At 40.1% G+C, this 18631-nt stretch overlaps 2 pseudogenes; one reads left to right on the forward strand and one right to left on the reverse strand.

The window, feature by feature from the left end:
• Positions 1-178: 178 nt before the first annotated feature.
• LOC121760422 lies at positions 179-2586 on the reverse strand (annotated as a pseudogene).
• Positions 2587-14123: 11537 nt separating this feature from the next.
• LOC121762018 lies at positions 14124-17405 on the forward strand (annotated as a pseudogene).
• The last annotated feature ends 1226 nt before the right edge of the window (positions 17406-18631 follow it).

Consider the following 18631-nt stretch of genomic DNA (forward strand, 5'->3'; position numbering starts at 1 on the left):
ATTTTGCATGATGCTTGATTAGTATTTTTTTAATGTTTGCTTTTTTTGAGGAAGTAGATCTACATGTGTATACCATCATAGCTTAGCACAGATACAATATTTCATTAATTTCAAAATTTTATTTTTAGTGCAATTGCTTTTTAAAGTGAGTATGTGGCCAGTTAGAACAACACCTAAACTAAAAGCATCTCCACTTTTCCTAAAAGTAGAAAAAGAAACATTATCCATCTATCTTTTAAATGGAAAACTTACTAGTATTTTTTAATTAGCACATTATATTTTTTATTAATCTAGGTTTAAACGTATAATAGTATAAGCCAAGAGTGAAGATTGTTTGATACCTCGCCAGGAAGGTCTTTGGTGATGATCCACTTATCCAAGAGCTGATTATTAGCTCTCTTAGTTGCAAGAATTTAGAAGAGAAAGTTGCTGCTTCTTCTAGAATCTTCTCTCCCGGAAAAATCAACTGAAGCCGCTCTGTAAAAAGATTGTACATTCCGGTCACCGCCTGCGTCGACTGCCCCTTGAAGCAGAAAAACTCTCCACCGCTCTCAAAATGTTTGAACACATCTTCAAATATGCACCCAATTTCCATATTAGTACTATATTCCTTTTTTTCTATTTAAAAAAAATATTACTTCTAATTAATTAATTACCCGCAGAAACCTCGTATCCATGCAACCTCAGCAACCTGAATCCCATGGCCGTGTCGTCTATGTCCTTAACTTCCGAATTCCTTGCCCAACATATCCCTTTTTCTGTCCAATATCTTTAAAATATTTCCACAATTATTTAATTAATTTAAGTAGTATTAAAAGGATAAATTATAGCAGTACTGTTCAAAAAGGAAAATTTGCATACGCCTACTAAAATATTATTGCACATTATTTTATGAATGGCGGCAATATATAATTAATTTTGTACCGTTAAACATATGCGACACATTTCTCGATCTCTGGCTGAAAATAACGCGAAACTCCTAGTCTTTGCAGCCTGTCTACTGCCCATAGATGCTCGAACAAATCCACAGGGTACACATTTGGAACTAATTAAATAATCATTCAAAAATAAAATTATGGTTCAAATAAAAAATAAAGAATTTTGAAAATAGATTGTACTAAGTATTAATTACCTCCCCCGTTAAAATTATTGAGGTGTTTGGTCAAATATTTGAGGCAATTATGATCCTTGGTTTGTTGGAGAGCAAAAGCAGTGGAAGAAGGAGAGAATAGGAAAGAGCCATCTTCACTTTGCAATTTCAAAAGCTTATCCCACATTAGGCCTCCCATTCCTTCCAAGCTATGCAGCAATGTTGTGGCATTTGGTGCAGTATTTCTCTGGAATCCTGCAATTAATTATTAAATTATTCCCACATACTGCCCTTTTTCAAAATAGAAAAAAGCAAACACCCTTTTCCTATTATTCTCAACACACATCTTTTCACCACAACATGTGCTTACTTTTGTAGCTTTATCTCTCTTCTCGCATAGATCTCTCTCAACCTCTCGTATCACTCGGGACATCAATTCGGAGGTCTTGAGCTATTTCAATGAGCGATGCGCGCCACCTCGAAGCCTATCGGCATGTGCTCCACGTTCTCCTCCTCGAGCTTATTCACATTCTCCTTAATAAACAAAACCCCTAAAAAACATAGTTATTACTCACACGTGGTTCCAATAGAATAACCCAAATCTCAACCATTTTTTAAAGACCACGCACGAACCTCTGTCGGTTTTGTCGAGATGCGCGTCCCAAAATCTCAAGGCTACGACGCACGCCAGCGTGTTGATGATCCTATCGAAGATGGAGAAGGTTCGGGCGTCGCCCCACGACCCGTCGCTCAGCTGGTTCCTCGAGATCCACTCCAGGCTCGAGGGGAAGCGCGGCCGCCCCTCGTCCGCCACCAGCGCCACCCACGCGGTGTCGTAGGGAGAGACGCTGATCTCGCCGTCGCCCATCGACTGAAGCATCGACCGCACCGCGTTAACTAGCCCGGCGATCTTATCCAAAATGGAAAAAAAAGAAATGAAAAAGTGAAGAGAAATACAGTTGGTAAATATTTAAGGGTATGAACAGGGCTAAGCACCTTTGTGGAATCTTTTTCTGCGTCATATTCCACAACCTCGTGCCACTTTATCACTGGCAAACCATTCTGAATCACATCTATGTAGTCTGAAAAAATTGAAAGTGATTAATTTTTTATTTATTTTATTTAGATAAGAGAGAGTTGGAGGTTGCTTACGAGGTCTGGAGATGGCATTGCATTGCAGAGGAGAAGTGGGAGTTAGTGGTCTCAAAAGTTGGAAACAGGCTGCAAGTAAATAAAAAGAATTTTGTTAGTGTCCAAATCGAAAGAGAACAAAATCTAGCGGTAATTGAAGAATCTTGATATTTTTAAAAAACAAAAAAAGCGGATAAACTGATAATGACACTTTTAACTAGTTAGGGAAAGCGGATAATCACCGGCAGAGGAGGGAGAGAAGGCGGCCGGGCGGAAGGTGACCGGATTGGAAGCGAGGGACATGATTGGAAATGTTTATTTGATTTTGTAGAGAGGTGAATAGAAATGGATTTGGGAGAGAGAGGGGTTTGTTTAAATGGAGAGAGATGGAAAGGAAATGGACAGAAATGAATTCCCAAGAGATTCCCGCGAATGGGTGCATGGAATCATCTTAAGGGTAAGTTTATTCGCATATCATTTTCATTTTTGTTTTCATTTTCAATTTTCTAAATTACGGATTATAGATACATACATTTAATTGGACCCAAATTAATTTTGTTACAACCACAACCAAACTTCCAATTATAAATTGAACGTTTTGCAACTACTCGTATGATTTATGTGTGACCAAATGTTTGGTAATTGGGTTGGGTATATCAACATTTGACGTAAGTGTTAGATTATTTTGATGTGTTTTAGTTAATTGACATTTGACACAACGGATCCAATTTAATGTAAGGTGAAATCAAGCATACTTGTGAGTGGAGTAGAATTAATGTATCTAGCTCAGTTCCATTTCAATATTTGATTAATAAGTACGAATGTACTTGAATTAATCAATGCAAAAGTTCTCGTTATACTCTATTTCATGTCTCACCTAAAGCGTTCTGAAAAGATTATTTAATATATATAGTATATTACTCTATAGAATAAAGATAAATATAGATAAAATGTACTATTTTCTTAATTGCATTTTCCTTTTTGTCGAGTTCTTGATTAGATTGGATCATAATATTAATTGGACTGTCAGAGTTTGCACCATAATATTCATATGGAATAATTTCGTTGTTGTTTTCTATTTAAGGACTTTGGGTTTGTATTGCAATTTTCCATAATGTTCAAATGGAATGACTTTCGCTACTCTTTTCTATTCAAGGAATTTGGATTTGTATTGCAATTTTCCATAATATTAATATGGAATAATTTTCGATGCTCTTTTTTATTCAAGGAGTTTGGATTTGTATTGCAATTTTCCATAATGTTCACATGGAATGACTTTCGCTACTCTTTTCTATTCAAGGAGTTTGGATTTGTATTGCAATTTTCCATAATATTAGTATGGAATGACTTTGGCTGCTATTTTTTATACCTATATGATTATTGATGGTTCTTTTTTCATAGTAATTACTCCATCCATTCTAAAATATGTGTCAGACTTTCTCCCAACACAGATTTTAAAAAATATTACTCACTTCATCCCAAGGAAGATGACTCATTCTCTAGGTGGCACGGGATTTTATACAATTTTATTTTGTATGTTAAGTGAAGATAGTAAAATAAGAGAGATGGAATATAGTAGAGATAAAATGTGTTTCCAATTTTAGTAAGAGGTCATCTTGATTGGGACAATCCAAAAAGGAAAGTGAGTCATCTTCAATGAGACAGAGGGAGTATAAAAGAAGTGCATTGAAATAATTGATGGTTCTGGGTCCTACTTTTACACTCCTAAGTTAGTATTATTCACCCTCTGTCCGCCATTAAACGTCACACTTTGATCCGGCATAGGTTTTAAAAAATACTCCCTCCGTCCCATAAGAATATGCACTCTTTCCTTTTTAGTCCGTCCCACAAGAATATGCACTTTCTAATTTTGAAAAGTCTTCTCTCTCTAATGAGGTGTGACTCATTCTTCACTAACAATACTTTAATTACTTTTTCTCTCTACATCTCTCTTACTTTTCTAATTTTACATTAAAACTCGTGCCGAACCCAAAGTGCATATTCTTTGGGGACGGAGGGAGTATAATAGATAGTGAGTTAGCCCGAAACCCAGCGAATCAGGGTTAGGGTCGAAAATTCATAACCCAAATAGCCCGGCAACCCGAGTGGATTGGCCCGAACCCGAACGGGTTAGCCCAATTGACATCCCTAGGCGAGTCCCATTTTTCACTAAGACACTTTTTCTTTTTAACTATCTTACTTTACCAATTTTGTATTAAAACCCGTGTCATTTCAATTTTTAGGAAACGGGGGGAGTATGATCTATTTATGTGTGACAGAATCGAGAAAGGAACTGCATACTCCCCTCGTCCCATAGAATTAGACCATATTTTCTTTTCCATCTGTCCCATAGAAATAGTTCATATTAATTTATAGCAACCTTTTTTCTTTTTTTTAATCCATCCGCCCCTGAAAATTTGTCACCTATTTCCTTTTTCGTTCGTCCCTAAAAATTTGTCACCTTTCACTTTTATCATATTTGGTAGTGGACTCTACATTCCACTAACTCATTCACACTCACATTTTAGGGATATTGACACCTAATATCATGGAACTTTCAAAAAAGTTTGGTTTGTCCCACGAACTTTGAAATTGACAAATAATATCACAAACTTTACCCTGAGTTTTGTTATTTTCCACCAATAAAAAAATTTGGGCTATATTAATAGATTGAAGAATAATTTTGGAGCTTGAAGAAAAACTTCGGGGTGCCCAAACAAACTCGGGGTAAAGTTCAATCTATTAACAAATTTGGTGCCCAAATTTCAATCTATTAATAAATTTGGGCTATATTAATAGATTAAAAATTAGGTGCCCAAACAAACTCGGGGTAAAGTTCGTGGAAAAAACTCAACTTTTTGAAAGTTCGATGATATTAGGTGTCAATATTCCCACATTTTATTATAAAACTAATATATAAAAGTAGGACCCACATGCCACAAACTTTTTCAACTCACTTTCTATTATATTTCTTAAAACCCGTGTCAGGTCAAATGGTGACGAATTATTAGGGACAGATAGAGTATTATTTATGAGCTCCACCATCCACTATATAATTTCGACTACTTTTTTTTCATCTCTCGTACTTTACCAATTACGCATTAAAATCTGTGTCAACCTTAAACGACCTATTTCTAAGGGAGGGAGGAAGTATTAGATTAGAATTGATAACATTATAACTAAAATCCCAAAGGATAAACCTACTAGTGTGAGGCATTTCAAGGATCTTAAAAACTATTTGGAGTTGTAATCTACTTTCTCTGTAGTCCGAGAGGAAACTTAAAGCAGTGTGATGATTCTTTCTGGTGACCTTGAAGTCGATTATTGGATATACTAACTATTAGTAATTGATAAACTAAAATAATGAAATCATATTCTTGAAGATCCCTTCTTTGATTTCAAATTTAATCATTTTTATGGTACCAAGCAATAAATTTGGAACTGAAACTTTCAGTTTTAAATTTAACCCTTAATTATATGGTACTAAACGGACCTTAATTAACCATTTTCTAATTCTGCATGCTAGCTTCTATGGCCTAGCAACTTGTTGACCCGTAATAAGGTAGCTTAGATTTGTATTGCAGCCAACACCTTGTTAGCTCGACTCTAATATATAAGTATTAAGAGCAGCTAGGGATGTCAATCCAAAACGAATTAAACGGATTGCACCAATGGGTTGACGGGTTAAACGGGTTGGCCCGAACGGGTTGCGGATCGGCCCGATGGGTTGCAACTTTTAATGAACAATATTAAGTTTTAGGGTTTTTTTGTGTATTTTTTAATTTAATGTGACACAATCATTAGTCTTCTTCAATCTTAATTCTACACTTTTCCACTCGATCCCACACTATCAACTTTCAAATTCCACCTCGACTCATTATTCCATCGTCCCATCATCTGCCCCTACTTTCTTACCACCACCAAAGCCAATCAAGAAAAAATTAAAAACTATCTCATCAAAATCTCAATATAGTTATCATTTCAATAATAATTCCTGTAAGATATGATTTTAAATTTTTATAAAGAATTAATTATGAATAATACAAAATAATGACACGAAAACAATCTTTAATTCAAATTAATTGATTTAATTTTAATTTATCTTTGTTTATGTTGTAGTTGATCGATATGAAATGCTTTTCTCCAACTATTATTAAAGAAAACTATGAAAATTTGAAGATGTTATTGTTGAATGGTACAGACAACATATTTAGGGAAGAAAGCAATAGGAGAAGATAATTGTATTGGATTTGATAATGAAATGGTACTAAACACCCATATATTTATAGGGTTGTTGGTGACCTTTGAGATCCTACAATAAATGTATATTCATGGAACTACACTATTATTGGAACAAGGCATGCACATCTCCAATGCTCCTTGGAACTCTATTCTTGGAACTTCATTCTCCTTTAATGCTTATTGGAACTCTATTATTCTTGATGCTTCTCATTTTCTCAACACTCCCCCTCAAATTGAGTGGTGGGATCTCCAAAACTCAATTTGGAAAGCACATCTTCAAAACTCCTTGAGTTGACTGCTTTAGTTAGGATGTCGGCAAGTTGATCCTCAGAGCGAACGAAAGGGAGTTCAACAATCTCATTCTCAATGTTTTCTTTGATGAAGTGTCTGTCAACCTCCACATGCTTCGTTCGATCATGTTGTACTGGATTTTGTGAGATGCTTATAGCGGCTTTGTTATCACAGTACAACTGACACTTGCTCGGAGGGAGATTAATCTCTTTCATCAATCTCCTTAACCATAAAATCTCGGTCAACCCACTTTTAATCCCACGAAATTCTGCTTCAGCACTCGAAAGAGCCACCACCTTCTGTTTCTTGCTTCTCCATGTTACCAAGTTACCTCCAACAAAGGTAAAGTAGCCTGCTGTAGACTTTCTATCATTTGGGTTTCCTGCCCAGTCAGCATCTGTATAACCATGAATCTCAAGATGCCCATTTTTGGCGAACAACACTCCATGCCCTGGAGTTCCCTTCAAATACCGGCAAATCCTAAGTGCTGCCTCCGTGTGATCTGTTTGCGGCTTATGCATGAACTGACTTACGACCCCAACTGCATAGGCAATATCTGGCCTAGTGTGCGAGAGATATATGAGTTTTCCAACTAGTCGCTGATATTGACTATGGTCAGCCAACTTGGCTCCTTCTCTGATCTGTAATCCGTGATTAACTGCCATAGGAGTGTCTGCTGGTTTACATTCCAGTAGGCCAGTCTCTGCTAGGATGTCCAAGATATACTTCCTTTGTCGCAGAAAAATTCCTTTGGTTGACCTTAGCACTTCAGTCCCAATAAAGTACTTGAGATTCCCCAAGTCCTTCATCTCAAATTCCTGAAAAAGATTCTTCTTTAATTCCTCAATCTCTTCAAGGTCGTCACCTGTAATAATCATGTCATCAACATATATGATTAAACATGTGATCTTATCACCCTGCTTCTTAAAAAATAGCGTATGGTCTGAATTGCTCTGTGTATATCCATAGCTAATCATTGCTCTAGTAAACTTCCCAAACCAAACTCTTGGAGATTGCTTTAATCCATACAAGGTCTTCCTCAATCGGCACCCTTCACCTGCTTTAAAATCTGTTGCAAAACCTGGAGGTGCCTCCATGTAAACTTCTTCTTTCTTCTTCAATTCACCATGTAGGAAGGCATTCGTCACATCAAACTGGTGTAGTGGCCAGTCCCTATTAGCAGCAATAGATAGCAATACCCGAACAGTGTTCATCTTAGCTACTGGAGAGAAGGTCTCAGAATAGTCAACTCCATATGTCTGAGTGTAGCCTTTTGCGACGAGTCGTGCCTTGTACCTTTCTATCGAGCCATCAGGTCTTCTTTTGATAGTGAAGACCCATCGACAACCCACTGGTCGCTTCCATTCTGGTAGAGCACACTTCTCCCATGTGTGGTTTCGAATCAGTGCATCAATCTCTTTCTTCATTGCTTCCCTCCAATGCTTGTATTTCATAGCTTCTTCCCATGTCTGTGGTATTTTTTCTTCCTCATATAGTGCATTCTCGAAAGCCCGAGCCATCTCTGATAAATGGCCTTTGGCTAGGTTCACAATAGAGTATCGCTTTTTCCTGTCAATCTTCTCCGGTGTATACCTTTTGGGTGGAACTCCTCTGTTTGACCTTGGTGAAGTATGTATCTCCCAGTGTCAGAGTCAACTCCTTCGACCTCAACTTCCTCGATTTCTCTTTCTTTGACCTCAATTGAATTTTCTTCTGCAATTATAGTGTTAGCCAAACAATTATCTGTATCCACATGAGTACTTACATTGGATATCCTTAACGGAGAAATATTTGAGGCGATGTCACCTTCCACAATGGAGTCTACCACATCAGAGACTTGCTCAGCGGAATTGCTTACTGCTTTCTCTGTTAGATCTGCATCAGGATTGCTTGGCAGTGGCATTGAGATCCAACTTAGCGGGTCCGTATCATTGTTATCCCTAACACTACTCTCCCCCTGACCGCTAAGATGGGCAAAGAAGTACTCAGTTTCAAGAAAGTTGCAGTTCATTGTAACGAACATCCGGTTGGACTTTGGATCGAAACACCTATACCCCTTTTGATTTACCCCATATCCTACAAATACGCATTTAATAGCGCATGGGGATAGTTTATTCTTTCATGTTTAGGAATGTGGACAAAAACGGATCATCCGAAGACGCGAGGTTCAAGAGTCAAGAGTGGAGGAATTTTTGTGAAGGTGGACAAGACTTGTAGGGGAGTTTTGTGTTTGAGAATGCTTGTGGGCAATCGGTTTAAGAGATAGGCTGAGGTGGCAATGGCTTCTGGCCAGAAGTGTTTCGGGGCTTTTGACTCTATAAGCATAGAACGGGTCATTTCGAGGAGAGATCGATTTTTCCTTTCAGCCACACCGTTTTGTTCGGGAGTATGAGCACATGTGGTTTGGTGTATAAGGCCTTTGTTTTGGAAGAATTGTTTCATGTTAGAATTGACGAACTCCCCCCCATTATCTGACCGAAGGACCTGAATGGTTTTGTGAAACTGAGTTTGGATAAGGTTATAGAAATGGGTAAAGTGTGACAAAACTTCAGATTTTTATTTCATGAAATATATCCAGGTCATGCGAGTGCAATCATCCACAAAAACTAGGTAATATCGAAAACCTTGTCCCCCAATAACTGGTGCGGGCCCCCAAACATCAGAGTGTACTAAGGCAAACGGAGTGTCTACGCGAGTATTACTTAATGGGTAAGAACTCCGATGACTTTTGGATAAAAGGAAAGTTTCACAGTACATGTCATGCTTAGGAATAATACTAGGAAATAACAATTTTAAGTAACCGATAGATGGATGACCCAAGCGCCGATGCCAAAGCCAAGCTTTCCAGTCAGCTGATCCGTGAGTTAGCATGGCAGTCCCTTTTTGAGCTATCTCATCCGCATAGTAAAGCCCATCACGTTCAGTGCCACGCCCAATTATCTCCCCGGTTCGGATATCCTGCAACAGACAAAATTGTAGCTGCATTAGTAAGGTACAATTCAATTCCTTTGTGACATGACTAATAGATAATAACTTATGAGACATCGAAGGAATATAGAGACAATTTGATAACTGCAAAGTTGGTGAAATGTTGACAGTTCCAGCCCCCTCAACCACTGTAAATTCTCCATTGGCAGTTTGGATATGAGATTTTAGAGGTTTCTGAAGGTTGGTAAGGTCTGAGGCATCATATGTTATGGTATCGGTTACCACACAGTCAAAAATCTATTTATCATTTTTTTCATGGCCATTAGGTACTGCACACACAATTCCAAATTTCTCGAGAGGCTGAAATCGATTTTGGCAAGTTTGGGAAATTATGGAATTTTCAGGAGGTTTGGGGGCTAATTGGGATAAAACATTTTTGTGGGGTACATTTTGTAATTTCGGGTAAGTTTTTGGGGTTAATTGAGGCTGCGAATTTTGGTGGGGTAAAATCTGCAATTTCCCAAAGATTTGGGGGCATCTAATAAAAGAGCACCCTAACCCTAATCTACCTGAATCGGGCGCCGCCTCTTCCCTCATCAATTCTTCACTCCAATCGTGAATCACACTCCCACTTCCACCGGCGACGAAGTTATCTGCCCCGGTTTTGTTCGCCGGCTGAGCAGCTTAACCTTCGGTCCTGCCTCCCGGCTGGCCGCACCGGCGGTTTGCGCGACTCCCTGCACAGCGTTACCTCCGTCGCCTCCAACTGCTGCGGCGGCGTGCCCGCCACGGTTCCAGGGTGTTTGCGGTTGCGGCGGCTTGTCGTGCTTCTCTTCCCACCAATCTGGATACCCAACAAGTTCAAAGCATGAATCTTTTGTGTGTCTTTTCCGTTTACAGTAAGAACACACCAATTTTGACTTGTCTTCTTCATCACTTCGCTGATTTCTGCCATTGCCGCCGCCACGACCACCACCATTGCTGCTGCGACCGCCACCCCGAGAGCCGCCGGTAGGGTTTTGCCACCCTCGGATGGCGAGGCCGGTTCCGATTCCATCTGTGGCAATTGCTCCGCCGGTGTTTACCTGTTGTAATACTCGGAGTCGTGTCTCCTCCTGCTGAATCAGGTTGTACGCATAGTCGACGGAGGGCAGCAGGTCCATTTTCAGTATCTCCCTCTTGGTTGTTTCATATTTGCTATCGATTGCATAAAGAAACTGACATACTCTCTGATCTTGTATGAATTTGTTGTGAATTTCCATATCCTCTGGACATTTCATTGGGTTCGTCTGTTTTTTATCGATTGAGATCCAGATTTCTCCCAACCGGCTCCATATTTCTTCTAACGAACTGCTTCCTTGTCTCAGTGTGGTTGCTTTGAACTGAAGATCATACACCTGGATTTTATCTCTTCCGCTCCCATATGTAACGGCCAACGCATCCCAGATATGCTTCGCCGTCGGATGTTGTGAAACCCGACTGACCAGTCGAGGCTCGATATTTTGTATTAACCAAGTGATCACACAGTGATCGGCTTGATGCCACTGTATGAAGGCTGGATCGGTTTGCGGTGGGGAAAGAGGCACTCCGGTGACGTGAGAGATCATTCCCCGACCGCTTATTGTCGTCTTCATCAATACGGACCAAAGGGCATAATTTTCTCCATTTAACTTGTTCCCACCAATGTGGAGGGGCTGCGTGTCAATTCTGTATGGCACGACAGCTGTTTCTGGAGGATTTGGTTGGTTCATCGCAAAACTATTGCCCATAAAATTGGCAAACTGCCGGGCAAATTCATCTGCCATAGATGAGTCTGAGGTTTCGGTTATTATATAGTTGTCATTTGACATTTTTGGCTTATGGTTACAGGTACAGCGGGAAAAAGGAAAAAAAACGGGAAAGGGCCGAGAAAGGTATCAATGACGATGATGATACCTTATCTAAGTCCAAACCCGCTCTGATACCATATTGAATGGTAACAGACAACATATTTAGGGAAGAAAGCAATATGAGAAGATAATTGTATTGGATTTGATAATGAAATGATACTCAACACCCATATATTTATAGGGATGTTGGTGACATTTGAGATCCTACAATAAATGTATATTCATGGAACTACACTATTATTGGAACAAGGCATGCACATCTCCAATGCTCCTTGGAACTCTATTCTTGGAACTTCATTCTCCTTTAATGCTTATTGGAACTCTATTATTCTTGATGCTTCTCCTTTTCTCAACAGTTATAAAATTCTAAAACTAAGAATAAAAAATTATCTAAAATTTAAAATCATTTTATAGAGTAAAATTTTGATACAAGAGATTATTTTTGAAAATTTTTAAGTCCAAAGAGCCCGAAACCCGGCGGGTTAGAGTTAGGGTTGAAATACGACCTATAAAATTCATAACCCAAATAGCCCACACACAAATAGCCCTACAATCTGAGTAGGATTGCCCGAACATGTTAGCGCGATTGGCATCCCTAAATTTACTGCCACCGCCTTGTTAGCTCGACTCCAATACATAGTATTAAGAGCATTTATAAAATATGTTAAACTCTATTTAAATATAAGTCGCACCGTGTATACTCTTGAAATGTTTCTACTCCAAATTCGATAGAACAATAAAACAAATTAATTGCTCATTGAGGACCTTATTTCAAAAAAGAAAATAAAAAAAAGAAAATAAAAAGAAACACACTCACTCTGTTTATGGGCATGCATGCCTTTTTACATTTTAGAGTTAATAGCCCATTCATTAACTTGGGCTGACGCTGAGCATTTTATTGTTGAAAAAAACGATTAAAAACAAATTTCTGAATTAATCAAATTAAATAATTGAATTAAGATCTTCCTCGTCCCTCGATATTTACGACCATAGTTTTGATAGAAAAATAAAAGAGCAGTTTCATTTTCTATTTTTTGATATTTTTTTCTATCACGTTGTTACGCAAGGGATTTCACTTTCTACTAACATTATTTCAATTAATCTTTTTTTTAATTTCCTATTTTATACTCACTCCGTCTCATAATATATGTCACACTTTCTTTTTTAGTTTGTCCCATAAAAGATGTCACATTTTCTCTCTCCACCTAACACACAAAACAACATCACCTAGTATCTCGTGACAATCTCCAAGTATGTCATCTGTTATGGGATGAGCACCTACCAATCTATGAACTACAAGCCGTTCAAGCACCTCAACGTTTGGCAGGAGACGCGGACACACCCGAAGTATATGGGAGGCGTAACACACCCGGATCTAACTTGGGTAGCCCCGACGCCGGCCCGAGCGGTTCCCAACGCAGACCGCAAGGAAGGAAGAAGGCGGCGGCCAACCGCCGTCGAGCCACGGCTGCAACCGCCGATGCTCCAGTTCCCGCTCCCGTTCCCGTTCCATATGCGCCACCTCCACCCCTCACCAACTCGTTGTGGCAGCTTTTGGCCCAACTCAATATGGCCGATAGGTCCACTATGACTCCCTCGCAACTTCGATCACACGAGGCCATGATATTGGGCCTCCAAAGACAATTGGGGGTAGTGCCGCCGGATGAGTAGTCGTCCACGGGGGTATTTTTAGCTTTTAATTATGTAATTTTTAATTTTTAGGAGTTTAATTATGTATTTTTAATTTTTTGTATTTTAATTATGTAATTTTTAATTTTTAGGATTTTAATTATGTCTTTTTTATTTTATTTGTAATATTTATTGTGGTTTTTTAATGAATTTTAATATTATGGAAATTGATAGAAATCAATGGGTTCCATCTTAAAACCAATTAGTGATAAGAGGAGATGTCCATGAGACTTATATAGTGGATTAAGCTCTTTGTGTACACCGATGTGGGATATTATTATATTCATTTTTTGTTTCAATTGCCAACACCCTCCCTCAAACCCTTCAAGGTGAATCTTGGAGGGGTTAGACTTTATTATGATCGATTGGACAATCAGCCCAATTTTTTTTTCGATCGGTTGGACCACTGACCCAAATTTTCAGCCTAGTTATACTGCTTGGTCAGTCATTTTTTTCGGTTTCAGCCCAGATATACTGCTGGGTCAGTTAAATATAACCCACAGTCGGTGACCCGCTCTGATACCATGATAGAAATCCATGGGTTCCATCTTAAAACCAATTGGTGATAAGAGGAAAGGTCCATGAGACTTATATAGTGGATTAAGCTCTTTGTGTACACCGATGTGAGATATTATTATATTCATTTTATGTTTCAATTGCCAATAGAAATGTTTTTGTTTAATTGAATTTTAAATTGAATTGTGCTCGTCCTTGCGGAAGAGCACAACTGTGGGTGTTGTGCTCTTGCCAGAGAGCAGGCAAAAAAAGTGGGGTCGGGCCCACAACCGTGCTCGCTGGCAAGAGCACGGTTGTGAATGCTCTAAGTACATTCGTCTTAAGCATCTCAAACTCACAGTAAAACAATGGTATCATTCCGTTTCCCCTTCTCGTTTGCTCCGCCCCCCTCCAATGCCTCGCCGCGGAACTTCTCTGTCGCAATCACTGCCTCCGCCGCCGCCTTGTCGATCACCGGAGTCGCCATTGCCATCTCACAGAACCCCAACAACCAGGGGCGGAGCCAAGAATTCAATTCAGAAGGGGCAAAATTATATTTATAAAGAAATTTTTAGAGTTTGAGGGAGGGCATTTAGGGCATGAATAACCCGTCCCCATTTCCGGCCCCAAGTCCCCTCTACATCATCATTCCTCTACAGTTGCGGCCCAGGCCACAAATCCTCTAACCCTGCAGGTCGCAACTCGGACCGCAACTAATAAATGACACTATTCACAACTCCAACCTATTTTAAACGTAAAATAAAAAACGCCGGAAATTTATAACATGGAAAATATAATTTCGTCGAATACTGCAAAATTACAACATAGAAATTTTAAAACTGAAAATAAAATAAAATAAAATAAAATAAAATATCGTCAATGCTGGAAAACGTTGGTGCGAGTCCAAATTTCTTCGATTAGATCGGCTTGGAGGCGAGTGTGTTGTTCCTCTTGGCGCATCGCAGCTGAACGGGCCATGACATTGCGGATGTCGGGAGGAAGGCCCTGCACGGGCGGCTCGGTGACAACGTAGTCACTCCCGGTGCTGGCGAGCGGATCTTCGCTCCACAAGGTGACGTTATCTTGCTCGTCCTCAACGATCATGTTATGCATTATGATACATGCATACATGATGTCGGCGATGTGTGACGGCTGCCAACCACGGGCGCTCCCTTCACGATAGCCCACTGTGCTTGGAGGACTCCGAATGCACGCTCGACATCTTTCCGAGCCGCCTCTTGCCTTTGGGAAAACATTGCCCTCCGATCGGTTGTCGGAGTTGTGATAGTCTTCACGAACACTGGCCATCGAGGGTAGATCCCGTCTACCAGATAATACCCCATACTATACTGACAGTGGTTGGCCGTGAACTCTACGTTCGGTGCTCACCCGGCACACAAGTCGTTGAACAATGGAGACTCGTTCAACACATTGAGGTCGTTGTTGGACCCTGCGACACCAAAGTAGGCATGCCAGATCCACAATTTGCAATCGGCAACGGCCTCCAACACAATCGTGGGATGTGTGCCCTTGTGCCCGCTAGTGTATTGTCCTCTCTAAGCCGTTGGACAATTCTTCCACTGCCAGTGCATACGGTCGATGCTTCCAAGCATCCCCAGGTAGCCGTGGGCCCGCTCATGCATGTCGACCAACTTCCTAACGTCGTCGGTCGTTGGCTTTCTCAAGTACGTATCCTTGAATGCTTCGATGACTGCCCAACAGAATCTAGCGAGACACTCCCGTCCAGTAGGCTCGCTTACATGGAGATACTCATCGAACATGTCTGATGTTGTTCCGTAAGCGAGTTGACGAATGACAGACGTGCATTTCTGCAACGTCGATATACTTTGCCGGCCCACAGCATCGGTAGTTTGGCTGAAATATATGTCATGATCTACAAATGCGTTGACGATGCGTAGGAACAAATGCCTCCGCATCCGGAACCGGCGACGGAACATCTGATCACTCCATCGCGGATCTCTAGAGAAATAATCTATGAAAAGCCGCAAGGCAGCTTGTTCACGGTCTCGATGAATATACATCCGGGTATGTGGCACCCGGGTTTGTTGTTCGTTCCAAGCTTGAATAACAGCTTGGTAGCGTTCAACTTCGTTGTTGATTTCTTTTTGGATTGCCGGTAGCGTCTCTGCTAACACCCGGGACATTTGATCTTCGAATATTCTTTGATGAGGAGGCATTTTTTCGAATTATAGAAAGAGATTTGAAGTTGAATGTGTATGAAAATGGAGTAGTATTTATAAAAAAAATTTCGAATTTAAAAAAATAATAATAAAAATCGGTTGCGGCCCGGCCCGAATACAAATAACCCTGGGCCGGGCGGCATTGCGTCACGTCCCGAGCCACGTAACCCCGTCCCAGGCCGGGCCGCGGGACGGTCACCAGGCCGGGAACGCGGCCTCGGGACCGGCCCTGGCCGTGCCGCTCGTCCGTCTAACACGTGGGAAGGGCCGGGACTCGCGATTTGCGGCCCGGCCCGTAGCGTTATTCATGCTCTTATGAAGGAAGTTGAAAATTTTGCAAAAACTGGATAAGAAAATAGTAAAAAAAATGTTTTGAGGGGCCATTTGCACCCTACCCTCCTCAAGTGGCTACGCCCCTGCCGACAACTCCCTTGTTCGAACCGCTCTGAATCGCTTGGTTTCCAACAGAGGTCTCTGGGGCTCTCTCTCCCTCTCCGCAAACTCCTTTCCGGTCGCTGAGCCCAGGACTGGAGCCTCATTTCATTCTGTTGTCAGAGATTCCCACCGCCTTCTCGGAATCGGGCTGCGGTGAAAAGCAATTCTAGGGTTGAAAAACATCGATGTCTACGCTTTTGGTACTGCTTTTTCATCCATCATTCTTCGAATTACTGCTCATATATATTGAATTATGAAATTCACTATAGTTTGAATCATTTATTCAGGTTTCCAATTGGAATTGAAAATCGAAATAGTGTAATTTCTTAATTGGATGACATTACTGATTTAGGGCAATGTTCTTCAATTTACTTGCTCTTGATTATTGGCTCTGTTGTTACCTTGTGTATAGGTGTATATGCTGATGTGAACAAGTTTCTTAGTGAGAAATATAGAGATGTATCTGCTGCTGAATTGAAGGGAAATGACAAGTTGAAGGAGGATCTTATGGAGTGTGATGTTGGCATGACTATTAGGCTGCAGATCGTGTATGGACGATTGAGCATTCGTTCTGTTCGCAGTGCTTTTGAAGAGTCCGTAGGCAGTAGACTACACAAGTTTGGCGGATCAGATACGAAGGAATTGCTACAAAGGTTACCTACTGTTTTCATCTACTCGTTTTGTTCGTTGATTTTTAAAGTAGGGTATTTATACGTGTGTTTAATATGTTTGTCGCGTCACTCGCCTTATAGAACTGATTTAGATTGATCTTCTGCATAGGATCGATCATGTTTGAGTTGTGCTTGTATTGCAGCAGCTTATTCCAATCTTTATTTTCACCCAGAAAGATTAAGAACAATGGTTATGTTTAATCTGCAGATGAATATAAATAGCAGATTTTACTGCTATATTTGTTCTCATGGTTAATAGAATTGGAATGTGGCAGATTTTCGAACTCTTATGTGCGAAGATCCACTTATTGGCAACCAACAAAAGGCACAGGTAGGTGTGCACAAGGGTCACGAACCGCCGGTTCAGGGTCATGAACCGGCGGTTCAAGGTTCAGGAAATGCTTGAACCTGAACCGGCCCGCCTAGCTCCCGGCGGTTCCGGTTCAGGTTCAACAAACCGGCGGTTTACGCGGCGGTTCAAAACCGCCGGTTTTCGTCTTGAACCGCCGGTTCGACGGTTCGTCGACTTTTTTTTTTATTTACATTTTTCAACTATTCAATTTTTAATCAAATTACATTACACTTTCAAAGTTGTTTATGTATGAAATGTGAGTAAATAAAATTAAAAAAAATACGACTAAAGTTGCAATTTTATTGAAATTGCATGTTTACAAGTTACAACAATTACAAATCGAAAACATATGCCGGTCTTGAAGTCTTAAACAAAATTTAAATACAAATGAGACTACTAGTCAACAACTAATTACAAATGACAAGAACGACGTTGAAGTTCTTAAACGTATAAGTGTATTATATATATACTCTTAACCGACGAAGAAGATCTTTCTACATAACTAAATTAAGGACACCTTTAACAATTCAACTTTAAATGTTGAGTTTCGTCTAACAATCAACAATTATAGTAGAATTGTCAAAAGTTTCCCTCATTTAGCCGTATAGAGAAATATACTTCATCGACTAGAGTATATACATATACAATTACGTAATTGTATTTGCATATTTTTAAAGTAGGAATTAATGGGAAAAAAAGAAATAAAAGAAAAAGGACTTGAGCTCAACTTAAATTTAAAATTTAAGTTGAGGTGCCTACGTATCCCAATTGCTCATTTGCATTAGGGAATCAAAGTCCACGTAGTTCTCTTACCTTACTTACCTATTTGGCTTGGCCGGCGGCGGTTGACGGTTGGCCTAAGCTTCATCCCGGTGAATTCATCTTGTGATCCCTCTTGACGATCATCCCAATCATTTTCTTGTTCTCGGACGTCAGCTTTGGCCCAATCATCAAGTAACATCACGGCTTCCATATTTTTCGTCGAGAGCTTACTTCTTGATTCATCCAATATGCGCGAGCCAACACTAAAAGCGGACTCGACGGCTACGGTGGAAGCCGGAACAGAAAAAATCTCCTTGGCCATTGAAGCAAGGATGGGAAAATCTTTCTCGTGGGTTCCCCACCAATCGAGGACGTCGATTTGGGCGGGAGGAGTAGGACCTTCATCACCAAAGGAAAAGAGTGAATCAAAATATAAATCTAATTCACTGACCATA

The sequence above is a fragment of the Salvia splendens genome, chromosome 13 (assembly GCF_004379255.2).
Source record: "Salvia splendens isolate huo1 chromosome 13, SspV2, whole genome shotgun sequence".
Lineage (NCBI taxonomy): Eukaryota > Viridiplantae > Streptophyta > Magnoliopsida > Lamiales > Lamiaceae > Salvia > Salvia splendens.